Below are 22,976 nucleotides of genomic sequence, written 5' to 3'. Positions count from 1 at the left end.
GAAAGGGATTTTCAGAACATGGTTGTTCGGTTCTATAGATTTATGACAGGGAATGAATAGGGAACAAATAGTTTTCCTCCGTCCACAAGTTCTATTCATGTTGAAAGAAGAAAGTCTATTCAATTATTCCCTTTCTGTCAGATTGCCAACTTCTGTACTTTTGAGTTTGATTAAATTCAGTGTTTGAAAACTCCAAAAAACATTTGAATAAAGGGTCCAAATACACAGATGATTGTAAGTGATTTAAATTCCAAAGGGTTTTGCTTCTCTTTCTGTGTTGCTTTTTCACATGAAGTTAAATTTGAACTTCTGCAAATATTGCGTGTGGAGTTCTCAAACAATATGTCTCCTATTAACCTTGAGTTTCTTATTAGTTTTTAGATAAGACTTTTTCAGTACATTTCTCACAGATGCATCCTGAGAGACAAATATCTACTGTTATTTGCTCAGATATGTTTTGAAATGTTCACCACAATCTGTAGACATGCAGCCTCTTAAAAAAAGAAAAAAGAGGAAAGAAAAAATTTAAAAAAAGAAAAGGGCTGTCATTCCTAAGACGTGTCTTTGATCAGTTCCAGTCCACGTGCTTTATCAAAAACCTTTGTCTCCTAACTGCTCTCTACTCTTCGATGTCTTCCAAATCAATGTCAGCATGTTGTTATCCATCACCTTGAAGATTCCCAGCAGGCACAAGACTCTATAAAAAAAAATAAGGACAAAAGGCTTTCAGAATTTTGTTTTTTTAGAAAAAATCTTGAATCTCATTGAGGTAAAAGCAAACATACTCATGAAATAAACATTTTTTTAATAAAAAGAATGAATGTAACCAAATGTTGATTGTGTGTTTCTAACAGCAAACGAGTGAAGATGGGAAGATGGGGAAATAACTGTCCCAGAGAGTCTAAAATTGGATTTGGAAGATGGGGCAGAAGTTACACAGGGTAACCAAAGGAGGTGGGTGGAATCTGCCTGCTCTCAGAGAGGTGGCAAAGGACCAGATGCTATAAAATGTCAGAGGAAGATAATTTTCTTATTTGGAGTTAGTGTGTGACTTGAGAAATGTAGAAAGCACGGACTATGTCCCAGATACTGGGCAAAGCACTGGGCATAGACCAAGTAAACAATACCTCAGTGGAACTGCCGACAGGACCTGCAGTACAGCTGGGCAATCAGATATTAAATAAATAATTACTCGTAATTATTACTAAAACTAAACATGCCAAGTGACACGAATGAGTACAAGATGCTAAGGTGTACAAGATGCTGTATGTTTGAGGGATTGGGTGATAATTGGGGTACTTTAAAGAGAGAGAGGATGTAAGAGTGGCCAGATGGGAGCCCGGAGTATTTACTAGAGAGTGGGGTGTGTTAATCTTTCTTGTATAGTTTGTCACTTATTCTAATGGTAACAGTCACTCCTTTGGTGATTAAGCACATCAATAATCTGAATGGATTTGTGTAATGTTGGAGATATAAGTAGAAGACTGAATTTTGATGAGTGCATTATGGTTCTACCCCCCCTTCCTGGCCATCAAGTATCTCTATTTCTTGTCCTTGTTGTTATCATTTGTAAAGTGGGATGGTGGTATATAGCTCAGATGAGATCAGGTAACTGAATTAAAAAGTGACCTCTGGTGTGCACGCATGTGTGTAAAGACCACTGCATATTCCTTCATTCACCCTTTTATCACCAGCCACTAAGAACATGCCTGTATCATCATACAGACCCCACTAAATGTTTTTGCATAGAATATGTAAGTATACACAGAGAGAGAGAGACACACACACACACTGGGTATATGTTCCTGAGAAATCCAAGCTCCAGAATCTCTTCCTCCAAAGGTCACCTTGATTTGGGAAAGTAGGGTTGTGGTTGTGTCATATCTATTCCTGAGTCATTCTTTGGTGGTTACAGTGCCACACAGTCACTGTTGAAAATTGATCCCATAAAATCTGTTCTTGCATTTTTCACTGCTATAATGACACCCCAACTGACACAGATTCCCACAGTGGACAAAGAAGAGCCCTACCCTTGGATCTGCAGTGTTAGTGCTAGCTAATCTGTATTAATCTCTCAGCCACAATTCCCAGAGCCCTTCTGCCAATTCAACATAGCTGGGGCTACCTAGAGCTTCCAGTCTTGGCCAAGCTTTGTTTCAAAACCAGCCATTGCCTTGCTTCCATCTTGACCTTCATGTTGAAACTCTGTCATCAGGGCTGACCCCCCTTCACCCAGGGGAAATCTCCTTTGCATAGCCTCCATGCTCTTTCCTGAAAGTTAACCTAAATCACCCTAGAAAAGTTCTAGTAACAGTGAATTTCTAAAAGGGAAAGGTTTAGAATTCAGTAAATTATCAATGAAGTTCTTTGGCCTTGATTACAAGTCTCCTACCTTCCTCCCAGAAGTGAGTGCTGCAAAGCACAAAAGGTACCATCATGGGGGCATCAAACCTATCCACCATCTATAATAACCAGGGTCTTAACTATTTTGTAGACCATCTTTCAATAACAAATTATTTCTCTTACAACTATATCAATCTCATAGACAGACTATGCTACTACTTTGATTACATCTTGTGTCAAAATCCAAGTTGCACACCCTCTATTTCCCTTTGGTGTAAATTTGTTAAGCTATGAGGTCTTCTTTTTAGGCCTTTACAATAACTGTACTGTATGTATAATAAACATTTGTTAAAGTTAACAGAACCATTCTAGCAAGGAACTGGTTTTATAATCCGGTTAGCAGTGTTCAATTTTGAACTCTTCTTAAGCAATAAACTTCATTCCTTCCACTAAGGATTATCTTTCCAGCTCTTCTAGCTTTTCTGTCTGTCTTTTATTTAAATGGCAGTTTCTTGAACATTCGAATCTATAAAATGCAATAGAATTTTCTTTCACTGAGGGATGACAAATCTGCCTGATGACATCCATTCCTTAGCAGAAAAGAATAGTTGTGTCTTTTTATCTCTTAGGAATGGCTCCTGGTGTGGCAGGACGGAAGATGTACACAGCTGCTGTAAGAGTGCTAAATCTGAGACACAGCATCAATCTGAAGGGATTTACCTGGATTTCAATGTCAATTGAGTCCCAAGAGAGACTTATGGATAAATTTCCCAGCACTTGGGATGCATTCTCCTTGTTGTTTTTCTTTGGGGAGCAATTCTCTCATTCTCAATTCTATATTTAATGTTATTGGTCCAGCTGGGTTGATGTGGTGCTGATGAAGTGAAAATTTCATTCATTCATAATCTAAAATGTCAGGAATAAGTGAATTTTTCTCAAGGAAGTACTAAATGCAATTTGTTTTTTAATTGTCACAAAACCTGGTATTTTCACTGCAAATAGAAATATGTTTAAAAGATTTTAGACAAATTCATAAACATAGACCATAGATCCAGGATGGTCTACTAGGAAAACCAAGATGCTTACTTAAAAAAATCCCTGATGCCTTGAAATCAACACATTGAAGTATAGTTTTATAACCTTTCATAGATGATGTTGAACCAATGAGCTTTTGGTCCTACTCATCATTTGCACTGGCCAGGTACATGATCTTCTGAATATCCCCCATCAGTCTTCAAACTTGTTCTTTTAATGAAATGTTCTCTTTCCTTAGCTTATATAAAGTTATATATTTGTCTCTGCTAACTCATTTTTAAAACCTTTATCCTAGACTACTTTCTGGTTACTGATTACAGGCATACCTTGGAAATACTGTGGGTTCAAGTCCAGACCACAGCAAAGCAACTATTGCAATAAAGTGAGTTACATCGATTTTTTTTTTGTTTCCCAGTGCATATAAAACTTACGTTTACACATACTGTAGCCTACTAACTATGCAGTAGCCTTGTGCCTAAAAAAAAAAAAAAAAAAAGTACACACCTTAATTTTAAAATAATTTATTGCTATAAAAATCTAACAATCATCTCAGTGTGTCATATCCACTGGAAAAACTCAAATAACAATTGTATATCAGAATGAATTGTTAAAAATGGAACACAGTTTTGTAACCTGAATGCTCATGAAGACATAGGCTTTAACCAGCACCCAAGAAATAGCCACTGAGACATCTTCCTAAGTCTACCTCTGCCTGCCTTCCAAAAGGAAAAATCTATCCTGAATTCTAGCATGGAGGATTTTTCGCCTATTTTTAAATTTAAATAATGGAATCAGACATTTGTTCAAAATGATGTATGTAAGGTTCGTCTTTGTTGAGTCTAACAATACTTTGTTCCTGTTAATTTGTTAGAATATTGCTTTGAGTAAATATACTATAATCTATTTATCCATTCTACTACTGATGGTTCCTTGGGTTGTTTCCAATTTAAAGTTAATATGAGCAATAGGTGCTATGACCTTTTTGTGTTTATGTCTGGTTCACACTGGGGTATATTTATGTTGCTAACTACCTAACAATGGAATGATTAGGTATTATAGTCATATTTATTCTGCTTTATTAGTTAGTGCTAAAAGATTCCCAAAGGATTTGTATCAGCACGTAGTCCCTCTGGCATGTTTGGGAGTTCCATTTGTTCTGCAACTTCATCAAAATTAATGGTGTCAACCTTTTAAATTTTAACAATTCCAGTAGGTATTAGTAGTATGTTTTGCTAGTTTTTAATTTTCATTTCATTAAATTTTAATAAGATTCAATGGCTTTTCACGTTTGTTAATTTGAATATCCCATCCATTCTACAGTGCCTGTTCTAATGTGTTGTCCTTTATTCACCCCCCCACTTGGAAATTTTCTTTTTTCATGGCTTTGTTAAAGTTTTCTTTTTAATAGGCTCTATATAAACGTATTTTTAATTATAGCTGTTCCAAATGCCTTTTTCCATTCTGGGGCTAACACTGACAATGGTGTATGATAAACAAAAGTTCTTAATTTTGGAAAAGTCCAAAGTTTGAATATTTGTTTTTAACTAGTACAGCTTCCAAATATAACATATTTATTGGCATAAGACTATTCAAAATATCCTCATGTCATTTATATATATATATATATATGTATACATATGATTTACAGAGATTCCCCCTAATAATTTCCTGATGTTTATATTTTTATTCATTTGTCTTGAAAATACTATTTTATATGCTCTTCAGATAACCAACTTTTATCTTCTACTTCATTTATTTCTTTAAAATTATCATTTCCTTCTTTGCACTTTTGAATGTGGTTTTTCTAACTTATTGAAATAAATGTTTATATCATTGATTTTCAGGGGTTTCTTTCTAATATATTCATGAAAAGATATAACTTTTCTGGAGTTCCCATTGTGGATCAGCAGACAAGAACCTGACTAGTATCCATGAGGATGCAGGTTTGATCCCTGACCTCACTCATTGGGTTAAGGATCCAGCATTGCAGCAAGCTTCAGTGTAGGTCACAGATGTGGATCAGATCTGGCATTGCTGTAGCTGTGGCATAGGCCAGCAGCTGCAGCCCTTATTGGACCTCTAGCCTGGGAACTTCCTTATGCCACAGGTGTGGCACTAAAAAGACCTCTAGCCTGGGAACTTCCTTATGGCACAGGTGTAGCACTAAAAAGAAAAAAGAAAAAAAAGATATAACATTTCTTTAAATGCAACTTTATGCACAATGCATAAGTTTCGATGTGCCATAAGTTCATTTAATTCAGTTCAAAGCATTTTCTAATACCATTGTGATTTCTTCTCAGAGTCACTATTTACTGAAGGGCATTTTTTAATTTCCAAAACTTTGAGTTGCACTTTCACCAGTGGCAATGGTCTCCAATTCTGAGTGAAAATCAAATCCATGAGATGCAATACACCTCACTCAGAACCAAGTTTATTCAACTTTCCAAAAGGATGTAGTACAAGAAACATCATATGTATGAAGGCATGGTGGTGCTTTCTTGACCAAGGCACAGCATCAGATTCTGAAAACCACTCTACAATGGGATATTTATAGCTACCTGGGACAAGCGTAGCTGAGCATGGACCACTTCAATTCAGGAAGTGCTGATCCTTTCATTTGGGAGGAGGGAGGAATGTTTCTGGCATGATAGATGTGAAATTTTGCTTTTCAAAATATTATCTCTGTATGAACTGGCTAAACTTTGTTTACTAGATTTTTTTTTTTACTAGACTTTTTTTTTTAAAACCAGATTTTTAATTTAATGGTACCATTTTCTGTCATTACAAAGTCCTGATTCTTTGGTGGGTTTTGTTTATTTTCTTGGAGGGGAAAAGAGCTATGAGTTCTCTAGTTTTGTTGTTTTCTCATCTCCCAGGGCACTAAATTTCCCCCTTTTGTTTCTTTAACTCTTCACTAACAAATTACCAAAGAGCACAATCCCCCTTTTTTGCCTTTACTGTCTCTCAAAAGCAAAGTGTCTTGTAGGCTGCTCCCTCAAAATCGTTTTTGAGTTCTTAAGTATATATACTTTGAAGTCTTATCTCTGTAGTCCATGTTGTGATTTTACCAAATATTTTTTCTTTTCTTTTCTTTCTTTCTTTTTTCTTTCTTTTTTTTTTTTTTTTTTTTTTTTTGGTACAGCCACACCCATGGCACATGGAAATTCCCAGGCTAGGGGTTGAAATGGAGCTGCAGCTGAGGCCTGTGCCACAGCGACAGCAACGGTGGATCCAAACTACATCTGCCACTTAAGCTGCACCTTGGAGCAACAGCCAGTTCCTTAACCCACTGAGAGAGGCCAGGGATCTAAGCTGCATTCTCACAGAAACTATGTTTGGGTTCTTAACCTGCTAAGCCAAGATAGAAATTCCTACTAAACATTTTTTTTTTTTTTGCATTTTTAGATTTAAGGTAAGCTGAGTCTTTAGCCCACTGTTACAGCTTTCCATTTCTGTCTTTCCCTTCTTTTGCTTTTGTGTTTATTTTTTCCCTTGCTTTGCCTTTGCTTGGCATTAGCACTGCAGCAGAGTGAGGATAGGGCAGAAATTTGAGTAAGCATATGCTGATATTTGATGAACTGCCCTTTTTATTCACAATTATTTTGAAGTTTAGGTATTCTCCGTCTTCAAATAAGACAGAAAACATGGTTTTGATATAAATTCACTTTTCATTTTCCTTTTTTTGTTTTTCTTTTTGGGTTGCATCCGTGGCACATGGAAGTTCCCAGGACAGGGATCAAATCTGAGCCGGAGCCACATCCTGCACCACAGTAACAATGTGGGATTCTTAACCCACTGTGCACGGCTGAGATTGAACCAGAGCCTCCACAAAAGACAAGCAGAATCATTAACCCACTGTGCCATAGCAGAAACTCCTCATTTTCATTTTTAAAAATTGTTTTGGGAAGAAATGTCACCAACTAGGTAGCTTATCAGCCACCATTGTTTTAGGTACTCGAAAGCCCCTTCCTTTAATTTTTTCTATCTTTTTAGTCATAGAACCCTTTGAAATATGTGATTTTTTTTTTCAGTCTCTGCTACAGCTGTATCACATCAAATATAGGTTACTCTTAATGTACAGGTTATTCAATAAACGCTTTTATCAAGAAATTAGATGTATTTACTTCCACATATAGTAACTTCAAGAGGACTCAGATTTGTCTTAAATCTGGTATGTAACATTTGAATTAGTATTACAAGGAGGATTGGTCAAGAAGCAAATCTCCAGGTATCTTTGAACCTTGAGACAATTCTACCAACCATCCGTTAATTTTTTCCTTCCATGAGGATTTTCTTGTGTTCTTTTTTTGCATTTATTTCCATCTTAAATTCATTGTGCTCAAAGAACACAATTTACATGAGTCAATTTCTTGCTTTGTGGATCATAATATGATTAGTTTGAGTACCTATTCTATGAGTAATTAATACTAATATCTAGTCCACTGTAATTGGGTACATATTTTCTGTATATGTCAATTAGTTCAAAATGTATTTTTTTTTTTTTGGCCACACCTGTAGCCTTTGGAATTTCCCAGACCAGGCATCAAACCTGTGCCAGAGCAACAATCCAAGCCACAGCAGTGATAATACCAGATTCTTAACCCACTAAGCTACCAGGGAATTCCTAGATCAAACTTTTAAAGTTGTTGTTTGGCTATTCTATGCTATTAGTAATTGTTTATATCCGCCTGTTCTATTAAGCGTGGAAGTAGGACATTCAAATATTTGAATATGACCATGGATTTGACTTTATCACCACTTACTTCTGATGAGTTTTGCTTTACATACATTATTTTAATGGATGCATACATTAGCAATGTTATATAGTTCTGATAAATGGACGCTTTTATCTGCATAAAATGTATTTCTTGCTGTGAAGTTTATTTTTCCTGACACTGGTATAGCTTAGACTAGTTTATTATAATTAGTGTTTCTATGGTACAGCTAAAGAACTAAGAACTGGACTGAACTTTTATCTGAGACCCAGATGTACTTGGGAGCATGACCTTTTCATAATAGTGCTCTTGGAATTTAGTCAGTCAAGATAAATGATGAAACTTAACTATGTGACATATCAAGTCAACTTACCTGCTTATCAGAGGTAATTATTGTGAAACGTCTTATTGATGAGTTCCAGGTGCACTGGAAGGTCTATGAAATGTCTCTTGCTCCTAATAGGACAAACACAGCATCAACAGTGAGAAATGGAGGGGGTACTGTCTCTGAGCTGAAAGATGGGCATCTGTTTCATCTCTTGTAATTGAAGGCGTCTTGTTTGGTAAAAGGGGTACAACCTGTAACTAAAATGTTTCAAGTTTTTTCAGTGAAACTGCTGTTGGTCTGTGCTTGCTTCCTTTTCTTTTCTTTTTTTTTTTTTCTTACAATTCCGTAAGCTGGCAATGAGGAAGTATTTAATATAATTACTGGTATATTTGTAACCTACCATTTTATTATTTGTTTTCTACTTTGGCATTTAATTTTATATTATTTTCCTATTTTTATCCGTTTATTTTAGATTCAAGGTAAGTCATTTTGGGCTAGCTTTTATGCATGGTTTTACTATTTACATTTTGTTTACAGTACGAATTATATCATGCACTGTGGCTTGTTGAGAACTACTTTGAATGAATAATTTTACCCCTGCCAAGACATTATAAGGCTCTCAGAAGAATTTAACTTTTTGTACCCTCCTCAAACCTTTTATACTATTGTTGCTTTAAGTCGAATGCTGTCTATCTATCTAGTCTATTTGCCCATCTATCTACCAGCTTACTGCTTATTTTCCCACCTATTATTATTTTAAATTGTCTGTGTAATATTTCCGGGATCATTTCTTCTTCATTTTATTCCTGCTTCTCTCTTTTTCTCCCTAGAATTTTATACTTCTCATCTCAAAATGTTGTATATTTTTATGGACTTTATATCTTTGCTAACAAATATTTTGTCTCTGTTTTGCTGAAAATATCTTTCAAAATTAAACATATTGTTATTTTATTTTGAACTCCAGATTAAGAGATTTTTAAAAAGTTTTTGAAGGTAAAACTTCATTGTCTTTGGGCTTTTTTCCCCTTATATACCTTGTAAAATCCTCCAGTTTTCTTGCTTCACCACCAAAGTGACATTTCTTTCCTGACTGCTTTTATAAGTTTCTCTTTTTTTATTTTCTGCAACATTTTAATAGCGCCTTTGAGTATGGTTTTCTTTGTATTCATTCTGTTTGAGTTCCACAATATTTCTCAAATCTTTGCTTGATGTATTTCTTTGATATTACAAAATTCTTAATAATTATTTTCCAATATCTCTCTTGCACCCCTTTCTCTCTTGTTGCTTTTTGAGTCTTTTTGCTTTAAAAAAAATTCTCTCTCTCTGGTTTAGACTAGGTACTTTTTTTCCTGAGATGCCTTCTAGCTATCTAATTCTTTTTCTAGCCATGTCTGGTATTCAGTGCATTGAATCAGTCTGTGGCTAATGAGGAGACCATAACCATGCAGTTATTTAAATAGGTGGTGATTCATATAAAAAAATTAAGCTATGATAGAAGACTAACTATAAAGGAGATTCTAGAGCTCAGAGGGAGTACCTGAGGTAAGATAAACTTGGAAAAGAGGGGCAGATCTTGTTGAAATTGGTATAGCTAAAGCCCACTGGATGGAGGATAACTTCAAACAGTTGCCCTCTCGGAGCTGTTTCACAACCAATGAGCAAACAGAAACTGCCCAGCCCTCTGGGACACAGGCTAGAAGCCCACAGAAAGGCAGAGGAGGGAGGGAGGACCACTTAACATCACTGGAGCTGGGAGCTGGTGAGGTCTCTTTCTGTAGGAACCTGGTGTGCTTCTTGTCTTCTTGGAATGGAGTGGCAAGAGGGATGAAAGTCGGGTAACCAACTCAGTACCTGTCAGCATCATGTGGCCTCTGGCATGGGCATATTATAGGGCTATAGGAGAGCTGGGGGCTGCAGTTTAGGCATGGGTTCAAGCCTGGAATAGATATACTTCCATTCCCCAAAGTGAAAGTGAGAAAAAGCATGTGGTTACTAAATACTGGAACAAAAGGTAGGTGGCTGTCTGGTACCTAGCACTGGAAAAAGTCACAGGTCAAAAAATGGAGAGAAAAAAGTTTCATTCCTGTAGGATCTGCCAAGTGATCTGCTTTAAAGCCAAGAAGAGATGGCATTCCCTTGCCTACGGTGCATCCAGCACCCTCTACTCAAAAGGCTTGACTTTTGACATCATGCTAACTTGCAAAAGATAAATATTTATAAAAATCATCTCAGGAGTTCCTGCTGTGGTGCAGTAGGTTAAGAGTCCAGCTGCAGCAGCTTGGGTTGCTGCAAAGGTGAAGTTTGAGTCCGTGCCCAGCACAGTGGATTAAAATATCTGGAATTGCCACAGCTGTGGCTTGGGTTATAGCTGCAGCTCTGATTCAGTCCCTGGCCTTGGAACTTCCATATGCTGTGGATGTAGCCAAAATAAAAAATAAAAGCATCCTCTCAGTTATCATAGAGTAGTTACCAAAAAAAATGAATTTAGAACTGAGTCAAAAAATTGATAATTGAAACACATATTTGATTAATTTTTAATTCTTTTTTTTTTGTCTTTTTAGGGCTGCACCCACAACATATGGAGGTTCCCAGGCTGGAGGTTGCATCAGAGCTTCAGCCACCAGCAACGTAGGAGCTGAGCAATGTCTGCAACCTACACCACAGCTCATGGCAACGCTAGATCCTTAACCCACTGAGCAAGGCCAGGGATCAAACCTACGTTCTCATGGATACTAGTCAGATTTGTTTCCACTGAACCAGCTTGGGAACTCCTGAATTCTTAATTCTAATCACGGCATTCTTTAGGTATAGAACTATCATTTGGTTATTTTTATAACTTCTAAGTCTACTTTAATATTCTAATGTGTTCATTGTAGTTATTTTAAACCTCATGTAGCAAAACCTTAATTTCTAATATCACTTTATTATTTTTTAATTGTCTCATATGTCACATGTTGTTTGCTCAAGTATTATCCTCTCACAATCCTCATTACTTTGCTGGGGTACCAGGTAATCTAAAAAATTTAGAGAACCTAAGTGTGTAAATTGTGTTCTCATCCTTCAAAGACAATTTACTTCTGTTTCTTACATGAAGCCCAGTTAGAAACACTAACAACCTCAAATATACTTCAATCAGAGATTCATAGTATTCATATCAAACATACTTCCTAGGAAAACATGTCTTATTATGGCACATATTAAGCCTAGTGTGTGGCCAGCAGAATAATGCTCCCCCCTCACCCCAAGAAGTGCATACTCTGATTCCCAGAAACTGATTCTGTTAGTTTGCTTGGCAGTGGAGAATTAGGATTTCTAGTCATCAGACCCTAAACTAGGGGATTATCCTTGTTCACCTGGGCAGGTTTGATTATAAGGTATTTACCTTGGAAGAGAAAGGAAGAAGAATCTTAGCATCAGAGTGATTCAGGATGAAAGAGCTTGAACCAACCACTACTGGCTTTGGAAAGGAAAGGGAACCACAAGCCAAGGAATGTGGCCCACCACTAGAATCTGGAAAAAACCAACTAACAAACAAAGCAAATTCTCCTTTAGAGTTTCCAGAAAGAAACACCTTGATGTTAGCTCAAACACATTTTGGACTTCTGGCATCCAGAATAGCAAGATAGCATCCAGAATAGCAAGATAATAACTTTGTTATATTTAAGCCACTAAGTTTGTGGTAATCTGTAACACCAACAATAGGAAACTAATACATATGATGTAGATATTTATGGCTCCACCTAAAATCACAAGACATTTATTAAGATGTCTCCATTTTGGTGGCCCTGGAATGCTGATTCTTTTCTGTAAGTTTAATAAAGTTTCTCTCTTGTGTCTCAGTCTCTCAAATACAAGTTTAGGAGATTAAGAATGCCTAAAGTAAATAGGCATGCAAATAAACCAACCAGAACCTGACCACTTCTATAGTCTTCCTTCTTATATCAGAGCTTATTTCCGTATATCTTATTTCTTTTGTGCCTTGACGGCTTTCTATTGTTCAAACAACAATTTTTTTTTTAATAATCCAGCTTTTCAGTCACTCTAAGTTGGTGGTTATTTCAAAATAACTTAAATTTGCATTACTAAGCAGGCTTCAGTATATTAAATACGCTGAGTATGTTTAACTTTTCAAAATCATTTTTACATGTATTGTTTAAAGTGTTTTTACAGCCCTTGCATGGAGACTGCTGGTCTACTACTATATTTTTTGTCTAGAGAAGAAAGCAGAGGATCAGTGAAGCCAAGAAACTTGGCTCACACATTTAGTTTCAAAGCACCAAGTAGAATCTGAGTTATCTAGCCCCTGGTTCCATGCCCTTTTATACAACAATAAGGGCAACCACCACTGCCTAAAGCATCTAGCTGTTGCACACAGGCTCATGTCAATAAATTACCATTGATAAACTTCTTGAAATATATATATATATTGTCTTTTGCCATTTCTTGGGCCACTCTCGCGGCATATGGAGGTTCCCAGGCTATGGGTCTAATCGGAGCTGTAACCACTGGCCTATGCCAGAGTCACAGCAACGCGGATCTGAGCCTCATCTGTGACCTACACCACAGCTCACGGCAATGCCAGATCCTTAACCTACTGAGCAAGGCCAGGGATTGAACCCGCAACCTCATGGTTCCTAGTCAGATTCGTTAACCACTGTGCCATGACAGGAACTCCTGAAATATATTTTTTACCTGAAAAAGAAAGCTTTTGTGTTTTCAAATTGCTATAACATTTTAAAGCGTATTTTGCATATGCTCTTTCGGTTCAAAGAACTAACAATCCCATGAGGTAATCATAGCTGGCCATGGTGAATTAGAGCCTGGATTTTAGAGCTATATTGTCTGCAATCAAATCCTGAATCTCCTCTGGATTTGACTATGTGGCAAATCACTATGACTAACTAACAGTGTGCTTAGGTTTGCTCATGTGTAAAATAGAGATCAAAACGATATGTGTAGGGCTGATTAACTAAATTAAAAAATGTATTAAAATATTTGGCATCCAATATGACACATAGTAAATACTATATACCCTTTATTTACTCTTTTATGAATTTATAAAAGCACAAAATGATGACAAATGTCTTGGAACTTTTTTTCCCTACCTTTTTTTTTTTATTTTTAAAAGTTTTATTGAGGAGTTCCCATCATGGCTCAGCAGTTAATGAACCCGACTAGTATCCATGAGGACACAGGTTGGATCTCTGGCCTCACTCAGTGGCTTAAGGATCCAGTGTTGCTGTGAGCTGTGGTATAGGTCACAGACATGGCCTGGATCCCATGTTGCTCTGGATGTGGTGTAGGCTGGCAGCTACAGTTCCAATTGGACCCCTAGCCTGGGAACCTCCATATGTGCGGCCCTAAAAAGACAAAAAAAAAAAAGTTTTATTGAAATGTAGTTGATTTACTATGTTGTGACAATTCCTGTGGCACAACAAAGAGATTCAGTTATACACATACACACATCCATTCTTTTTCAGATTCTTTTCCCGTATAGACCATAACAGAAAAAAAAGACTATTTCTTATTCCTTTGAATAAATTTTGATTTGCTATTTCTCTAAACAAGTCTGAAAATTTGATGTGAATAAGGAAATCTATCCAATTATATAATATTTCTCTAATTTTTTAGGCATTTGGTGCCAGGGTACTGTTGAAACCCTGTGTACACCCAGAAGACATGATCCATGAAATGTTAAATCAAAGCCACCCTGGAAATGCTGGCTCAATTCATTGCAGTTTTCCTCATGCATTCCGTATGTTTGGGAGAAATCCTAGTTATTGTTTGCAGCATTGTCTAGGTTTTAATGTTCAACCTCAATCTCTAATATCTGCTGGAACTTATTTTCCATGCCAATGCCTGTTTTCCTCCCTGCTCATTTATTTGCTCATTCATTCATATAATTATGAGTTATGGTAATTATGTGAGCAAGATGGTCCCTGCCTTAAGAACCTATGGTGGATAAGAGCTTCTAATTCACGAACTGGTCTGTGATTCATGCTAAAATTGACTTGCATTGGAGACCTTATTCTCAAATCCTCAATTTTTGTTTTTATGTTGATTATTCTGAACTTATCTTCAGATGGTTTTGTCTCCCTCCAGTTTTGCTTTTTGGTTTGTAAAAAATCATGCCAAAATGCATTCTTCCTGTTCTTCGGCAGAAATATGTGGATGGGAATGTGCATCCACACAGGGAGTGGGCTTTTCCGTAGCAAAGAGGGAGAGAATGCATTGCTAGAGGCAGCCAAAAAAAGAGAGAAAAAAAAAGATAATTACCCATTGTTAGAGGGCAGCTGATTCAAGGCAAAGCCAAGTGACATGTGAAATAAAGAACATATCCTGAGGTTTCACCACGTGTGTTGCTGACAGCTCTGGTGCCCAGTTTATCTAAAATCAGCTGAGAATTTCCACTTAGAAATATAAGAAATAGATTTTCTCTCTAAATTGAGGGCTTGGCAAGGGAACCTTGGGAAATGAAGATATCTAGAAGATTACTGCTTTCAGATTGCAGCACGAATAGGTTAAGCTGGTGGTACCTCCCTGCCCTTACCTGTAAGCAACTCTTTCACTGAGAGGCTTGTATGTTGCAGAAGAATATTGGTTTCTTTTGCTGGTGTTATCATGAGTGGAACTAGAAGGCTTCAGTCTCAAAGCGAAAGAGATAATAAGAAGAAAGCAGACCCAGAATAGTAGAAGGAGAAATGTTTTTCCCAATAAACTCCAGTGCTGTTATGTAAGAACTTAATTGCTGCTCATTCAATTCCATCCATTTTATTTCTATTTAGGAAGCCTTTATTTAACTGAAGATGATGGAACATATAATCACTGTTTTTAGCTAATTAAATCCTTTTGGATTACAAATTGAAATCATATTTATGTTCAGTATTTTTTCATCAGTCATCTACACTGTGCAAGGCACCATTATTATTAGGTGCTAGAGCTGTAAAAACATGGCTGGTCCATTTTCCAGATAATTTTCATAACTAACTTGTGTTTAGGTGCTGAGAACTGAAGTCAAAATAATCTTTTGTGCCTATCCTATGCTACCAATTGTGAAACAAAGCATGTTTAGCAGGTTTTTCTGAACAATGCTAGAATTGGGGGGAAAAACATTCTTAGCTATTTGCTCTAAGACATATGTTACTGAAAAATAAAACTGAGCAAACTATGCAGCTTACTTATTAAGAATAACATTTTGCTTGTCAATAATTACTGTAAATTCTCACCTTGTTGTGCCTGTGATTTTAAAGTTGTTTTGTTATAAATGCTACCTGATTTCAGACCATTTCTTGCCTTTCAAGATTTATCTTTTGATGTCTTAATTAAAAATGACCCCACACAAGCCTTAATCCAATAATACCCTCTTCTCTTTTTTAATTTTTAAAGTTTTATTAAAGTATATTTGATTTAAAATGTTGTGATAATTTCTGCTGTACAACCAATTGATTCAGTTATACATGTACTCACATCCATTCTTCTTCAGATTCTTTTTCCACATAAATTATCAAAGAAAGAATATTGGGTAGAGTTCCCTGTCCTATACAGCAGGTTCCTATTGGCCAGTCATTTCACATACCAGAGTGTGGATATGCCAATCCCAAACCTCAGGCCATCCCTCCATCCAGCTTGTCCACTTTGGTAATGAGAAGTTTGTCTTCAAAATCTGTGAATCTGTTTCTCTTCTGCAAATAAGATCATTTGTATCCTTTTTTTAAGATTCCATATGATGTTTGATTTTCACTGTCTGACTAACTTCACTTAGTATATTAATCATTGATCTGTCCAGGTTGCTGCTAATGACATTATTTCATTATTTTATGGCTGAGTACTATTCCATTGTATATATGTACCACATCTTCTTTATCCTTTCCTCTGTCATTGGGCATTCAGGTTGCTTCCATGTCTTGGCTATTGTGAATAGGGCTGCAATGAACATTGGGATGCATGTATCTGTTTGAATTATGGTTTTCTCCAGATATATGCACAGGAGTAGGATCACTAGATCACAAGGTAGTTCTATAGATAGTTTTTTGAGGAAACTCCATGCTGTTTTCCCTAGTAATTGTATCAATTTACATTCCCACCAACAGTGTAAGAGGGCTCCCTTTTCTCCAGCATTTTTTGCTTGTAGATTTTTGATGATGGCCATTCTGGCTGCAGTAAGGTGGTACCTCCTAGTAGTTTTGATCTGAATTTTCTAGTAATCAGTGATGTTGAGCATCCTTTCATGTGTTTTTTGGCTACACGTGTGCCTTCTTTGGAGAAATGTCTTTTTAGATCTTCTGCCTATTTTTTCTTTTTATATTGAGCTACAGGAGATGTTTGTATATTTGAGATTAATCCCTTGTCAATTGCATCATTCGAAAATATTTTCTCCCATTCTGTGTGTTGTCTTTCCATGCTGTTTGTGGTTTCCTTTGCTGTGCAAAAATTTCCCATTGGTTTATTTTGTTTTAATGCTCATTACTCCAGGAGGTGGATCTGATAAGATATTTATGTGTTTTATGTCAGTGAGTGTTTGGCCTACGTTTTTCTCTAAGAGTTTTTATAGTATATGGTCTTATATTTAGGTCTTTAATCCATTTTGAGTTTATTTTTGTGTGTGGAATAAGAAAGTGTTCTAATTTCATTCTTTTACATGTAGCTCTCCAGTTTTTCCAGCACTGCTTATAGAAGAGACTGTATTTTCTCCATTGTATACTCTTGCCACTTTTGTCATAGATTAACTGACCATAGGTGTGTGGGTTTATTTCTACCCTGTTTCGTTGATCTATATTTCTGCTTTTGTATCAATACCATACTGTTTGGATGACAGTAGCTTTGTAGTCTAGTCTGAGATTGGGAGTCTGATTCCTCCAGCTCCATTTTTCTTTCTCAGGATTGCTTTGGATATTCAGGGTCTTTTGTGTTTTCATACAAATTAAAAAAATTTTTCATTCTAGTTCTGTGAAAAATTCCATTGGTAATTTGATAGGAATTTGTTGAATCTTTAAATTGCCTTGAGTAGTATAGTCATTTGAAGGATATTGAGTCTTCCAATCCAAGAACATGGTATATCTTTCCATCTGTTTGTATCATCCCCTCTTCTAAATTTCTCCCTTCTGAGACAGGTAAAACTGGTCAAAGTGGGTGTCTCCTTTACTTCAGTAGGTTCAATAAACATAGTTTTACTTTTCTGTTTTTGATAGGTTTTTCTGATGTTCAATTTTGGGAGTGGAGCATAAGAGTCAACTGAAAACTTTGTTTTTGCTTTCCTTATATGGTCTTTAATTCTTTAATATACTAGAACAGGGGTCAAAATCTAGGACTCATTTTTGCACAACATACCAGCTAAGAATGATTTTTACATTTTTGAAGGGTTGTATGAAAAGAATAATATGCAACAGACTATATTATAGTCCTTTACAGAAATTGTTTGCTGATCCCTACACTAGGCTGATTTGAAGAACACAACTAACTCTTCTACTAACTGGGCTTTGATAATTTGGATATTTTACTTAATCTTCTTCCAATTTAGATGGTTTCTATGATTCCCCTCAGTATTAAGTGGCCTTGCCCCTTTCTAGGCCTCTATTCAGTTTCACTGTAAACTGTTATATAAAAATATCCTCTTATGATTACCAGAAAAAAACATACATTATATATCATTCCAAGAAAGTTCCAATATAGTACTTTATTTGAACATATGAGTGTTAATTGTGCAACTGTGTATTTTACTTAATCCCAATTATCACCATTTATAAATAAAATTGCATTCCAATCTCCACTCCTTTTTATCCCCAAAACAAACAAAAATTTAAGAAAATTTGAAATAGACTGATGAAAAGTATGTAGGCTGTTTGTTTTACCTTTTTCAAAGACAGTATCAAAATTATTGCTGGAAATTTGGGGCATATTTTAAGTTATATGGACATATATGAGAGACTGAATACACAAATGGACAATGACCAGACCACATATGACAATATAATTCTGACCCATAACCTCTGCAGCAAACAGCCCGGGAAGCAAAAGTACTACCTCTGCAAGCAGTAGATCCAGAATCCTCAGGATGTGGTCAATGACTACCAGCTGCCATAATTTTTGTCTATGATTCAAACTCATGACCAACCAGAGGAAACCCAAACATGCTTTGAAGCCAATCACATAGGATGCCCCACTAATGGTTCTCATGCCCCCAGCTTCCTCATGCCAACAGAACCCAATCAAGGCAACTTCAAATCTTCACCTTTCTCACTATAAAACTTTCTCACTCCTGTGCTAGTCTTTGCATCTCTGCCAATTTCAAATAGTGATGGCTGACTCACTTGCTATATAGCAAGCTCTGAGTAAATACCCTCTGCTTGGTCTCATTTGAGTGTTCTTCAGCTATTCTCACTGCAATTCAAAAGGCAAAAACAAACAGACCTGATTTATGTACTTTCTGCCAGCTTTTATTTTTTGTGATGGGTTAATCAGCATGGCCTCTGTCACTCTGGAAACAGGCACTTCTCATCTCCTCCTAGGGGGCTAGGTGTGAACTACATGAATGCTTTCAAGCATGTAGAAATTACATTTAATGGAAGGTCAGATTATGATTTCAAGGTGAGATAGTGCCAGAGCTTGGGAAGGCAGGGATTACCAGATATATGATGGTATTATTATTTTTTTAGGTTCATGATATTGTGTATTTCATCTAACTTGTCTTTTGGGCTTTTGTTTGCATTTGAACTTTTAATTATTATTATTTTTTTAAGGGTCGCACCCACAGCATATGTAAGTTTCCAGGCTAGGGGTCGAATTGGAGCTGTAGCTGCCAGCCTATGCCACAGCCACAGCAATGAGAGATCTGTGTCTGCAGCCTACACCATAGCTCACAGCAATGCTGGGTCCTTAACACACTGAGTGAGGCCAGGGATGGGACCCATGGTTGTGTTCATTACTGCTGAGCCACAATAAGAATACCTATGTATCTTTCTTTTTAAAGTTTATCATAACTTTTCCTAGGATTGTGAATAAGTGGTTACTGAAGAAATGGCATGTCGGAAATCTGAAAAATGGATGCTAACCAAGTATGAAGAATCACAGCTTAAAAGGAAATACACTGATTAAAACAAGTATCAACTACTGAGTTCTGACTTTGTTTTATTCCTAATATCTGGGTAGTTGTGTATTGCATGCATTAGAAAGTGAAACTTTGAGATTTGTGAGACTTTATTTTTAGAGAAAAAATATGCATATTTCATGGAAGAGGAAGTGGTGGCAAAGATTTTGTAATAAGAATACAGGTACCAGAGAGAAACTGAATCTCTCCCTATTTGGTTTGGAGAGATCCCTGCCCTATTAATTCTGATACATGTTACATTGCCTTATTCCAAATTAACATCCATATTATGATTAAAGTATTATTTGCTTATATAATAGTAAAATAAACAATAAACATGTTTATTTATTGCATACATATGCACACATTCACAGATATATGTAATTTCCTGATTTTAAAATATTATCTGCCCTGTCTTTTAACTATAGCCAAATCAGTATGCATCTACAAATTTCTGTCAAAATAACCTTTCCCATGCTAAAAAGATTTAAGTGCTAATGCAGTCTTCAGTGTTGAGCATGTATTAATTACGCCATGTGAAAAAGGTATCTCTTCTGAATTTATTGTGTCAGTTCAGCTATTTGCACAGCTATCAACACATGCAATTGAATTGTAACTAAGATTTGCATTTCATCATCCCTGAAAATATTTTACAACACTTAGACTGAAAAGCAACACTACAGATAGGATATATAAAATGTACTATAAATACAAAAAAGTATAGAATTAAAGTAGCAAAAAAGTTTTCACTTTAAAAGGAGAATGTGTATGTCCAGAAGAATAACTAATTTACAAAATATCTTATAAAGTAACAACTGAATACTTCTTAGGACTTTGGAAGAATAGATAACCCCAAATATGAAGTCTCTCATCATTAAGACACTTATAAGAATGTGTTTCCTGACATATGTCAGGCACTGCAATTAAAGGCTACTGTAACTGTCAAACCTTTCAGAGTAGATCAAGCATTTGCAAAACTGGAGAGATTGGCATGGCTAATTCTCATGTAGTGAATGACTATTAAAAAGGCATAGAAAATCTGACAAAAGTTCCCGGTGGCCTCTCAAGAAAAGCCATTCAATTTTCAGTGATGTATAATTCAACTTAGGGGGAAAAAAGAACTATAATTTTACTCAAATAAGAAATGGAGATAAAACTTCCATCTTCATTTTACTACAAGAATGACTCTGGTAATTGTATTGGTGCAAAAACAGGGCATAAACACAAATCACCTAAAAAGGCAGCCTATCCCCTTGTTGTCTTGCAAACCAGTAAAGTATCAAAAGTGAGTTGATTTTAGAACCTGAGTGTGAATAAATCTTAGATGTGAAGAAATGTTAGATTCTAGGATACGATATTGAAGACTAAAATCATACTAATTTTAAAACTAGACAATTGTTATTTGCCAACAGCTATCTGGGGAATATATGTTGTTTATTTTTAAGCATGCATTTTTTGCCTTGAAAGCGGTTATAAACAATGGTGTTTCTTAATATCACAGACATTTTAAAAATAAAAAAATATAATATCTTTTTAAAATCATCTCAAACCCCTCCCTTAGAATATGTTGATTTAATTGAGACTGTAAACTGATATAATATGGGAATTTTAATCCAACTCATTATTATGTCTCAGAATATAAAATCTGTAATTGATCATGGGTATCATATTATATAGGCAACTATTTCACAGACACACAAACTAAGGATGCCACAATAACTCCCCAACCTAAAGATATTGCCTTAGGTCTGAAGATTAGCACCACACCTTAGGGTAAGGCCTCATATCAACTCAGACCTCAAATTACTCAGGTAGAGAGTAGCACAGCCATTACTCAGAAGTGATCTGACTCCCAGGCTAAAGTTCTTTCCACTATGTACTCTAAGTCATTGTTCCCTCATCAAGCTGCCCTCACACAGGAATAATGATGGTGTCAGTTGAGCTGAGCTTGGGCAGAGCCTACCTTTGATAACTTTTTTTTTTTTTTTTTTGCTTTTTTAGGGCCGCAGCTGCATACCTGGAAGTTCGCAGGCAAAGGGTCCAACCAAAGCTACAGCCGCCAGCCTAAGCCATAGCCTCGCAACGCAGGATCCCAGCAGCGTTTGAGCCCCACACCAGAGCTCACAGCAATGCCAGATGCCAAATCCACTGAGCGAAGGATCTAGGGATCGAGCCTGCAGCCCCATAGACACTAGTCGGATTTGTTTCCGCTGGCCACAGACGGGAACTCCCAATAACATTTTTAAAGTAGCAAAGCTAATTTAGTAAAACAGTCAATGTCATTTTCCTCTTGATGTGTTCCATATTAGGACTTTCCTGGAGCACACTGCCACCTGGAGGGAGTTTAGTGCCTACAGCCTCTGTTAATCCCCAGGCAACTACCAGGAAAGGTGATTTATACAGCCTCATTCCTATTGGTCATATTACAGCACAGGCGCACTGTTTCCAAAGAGGTCTACATTTAAAAAAGGCCCAAGACAGAAAAGGAGAAAGGTAATGAGAGAAAGAACTTTAAGGCATCTTATTTTGCACAGCCTTGTGCAGCAGATTAAAAAGAAATTTTCAGGGCGTTGTGCCCAATTAGGGGAAAAGAATGTGCCATTAAACTGGGGTTTTATTTGTCTCAAATAGCAGATGATGTGTGTTCTATAAGGAGAAGCTGGGCAGACCGAAAGGATAATTTTAAACTACAAATCAAAAGTTTCAGATCTTCTAATTACAGACTGAATTGCCTTGGGCAATAATAGCCTCTCTAAATTTCAATGTTAACATTAGTAAAATTAGGATTTAAAAAAGCAAGCTGCCTGTCTCCAAAAAGTGGCCATGTACGTAAACACAGAAGCAATAATAACAATCATGGCTGCTGCCCTTCAGTAGATAACAGAACTGTGTGTGCCATTCTGGAGCTGACAAAAGGTAAAGCTAAGTGAGGATTCAGTGAGTTCAAACTATAGGCTATCTGAATAGTGTAAGATGCTTCTTATAGCAGCCAAGATTATTCAAATTAAAGATTGCAATAATTCACCTTACACCAAAAAAGTTTTAAATGGAAAAATAAATTGTAGTACCAAAATTTTCTATTCTATGTATGTACATAATATGTAATATTGCAATATTATGTATACTTTTTAATAAATGTATAATGATGTATAATATAATGTAATACACAATTATATGTATATATATATACTTTGATTCTAAAAACAATCTGTTTCACAACTAATCTTGAAGATAAAATTTATCCAATGAAGTTGTTTTTGAATGGAAACTTTTTGATTAAAATAACTCAAATTGTCACTTCCACACAAAAATTATGCATGAGATAATTAGAATTTACAATACACTTGATTAAAAACAAGCAGTTGGTGCTGTTCAACAATAACAAGTCTGGAGTTCCTGTCGTGGCTCAGTAGTTAATGAGCCAGACTAGTATCCATGAGGATTCAAGTTCAATCCCTGGCCTCCCTCATTG

At 36.2% G+C, this 22,976-nt stretch overlaps 1 long non-coding RNA gene across 1 annotated transcript; it reads right to left on the bottom strand.

Moving 5' to 3' along the window:
* Positions 1-315: 315 nt before the first annotated feature.
* On the bottom strand, positions 316-21,580 carry LOC125126808 (uncharacterized). Its single transcript, XR_007134788.1, has 3 exons — positions 21,522-21,580; positions 8,467-8,549; positions 316-697 (listed from the first exon to the last, which is right to left on the bottom strand). It is a non-coding gene; the product is annotated as an uncharacterized LOC125126808 (long non-coding RNA).
* Between the last annotated feature and the right edge of the window lie 1,396 nt (positions 21,581-22,976).

This window comes from Phacochoerus africanus, chromosome 5, assembly GCF_016906955.1.
Source record: "Phacochoerus africanus isolate WHEZ1 chromosome 5, ROS_Pafr_v1, whole genome shotgun sequence".
NCBI classification, from domain to species: domain Eukaryota; kingdom Metazoa; phylum Chordata; class Mammalia; order Artiodactyla; family Suidae; genus Phacochoerus; species Phacochoerus africanus.
This window is presented reverse-complemented; position numbering and strand designations above follow the sequence as displayed.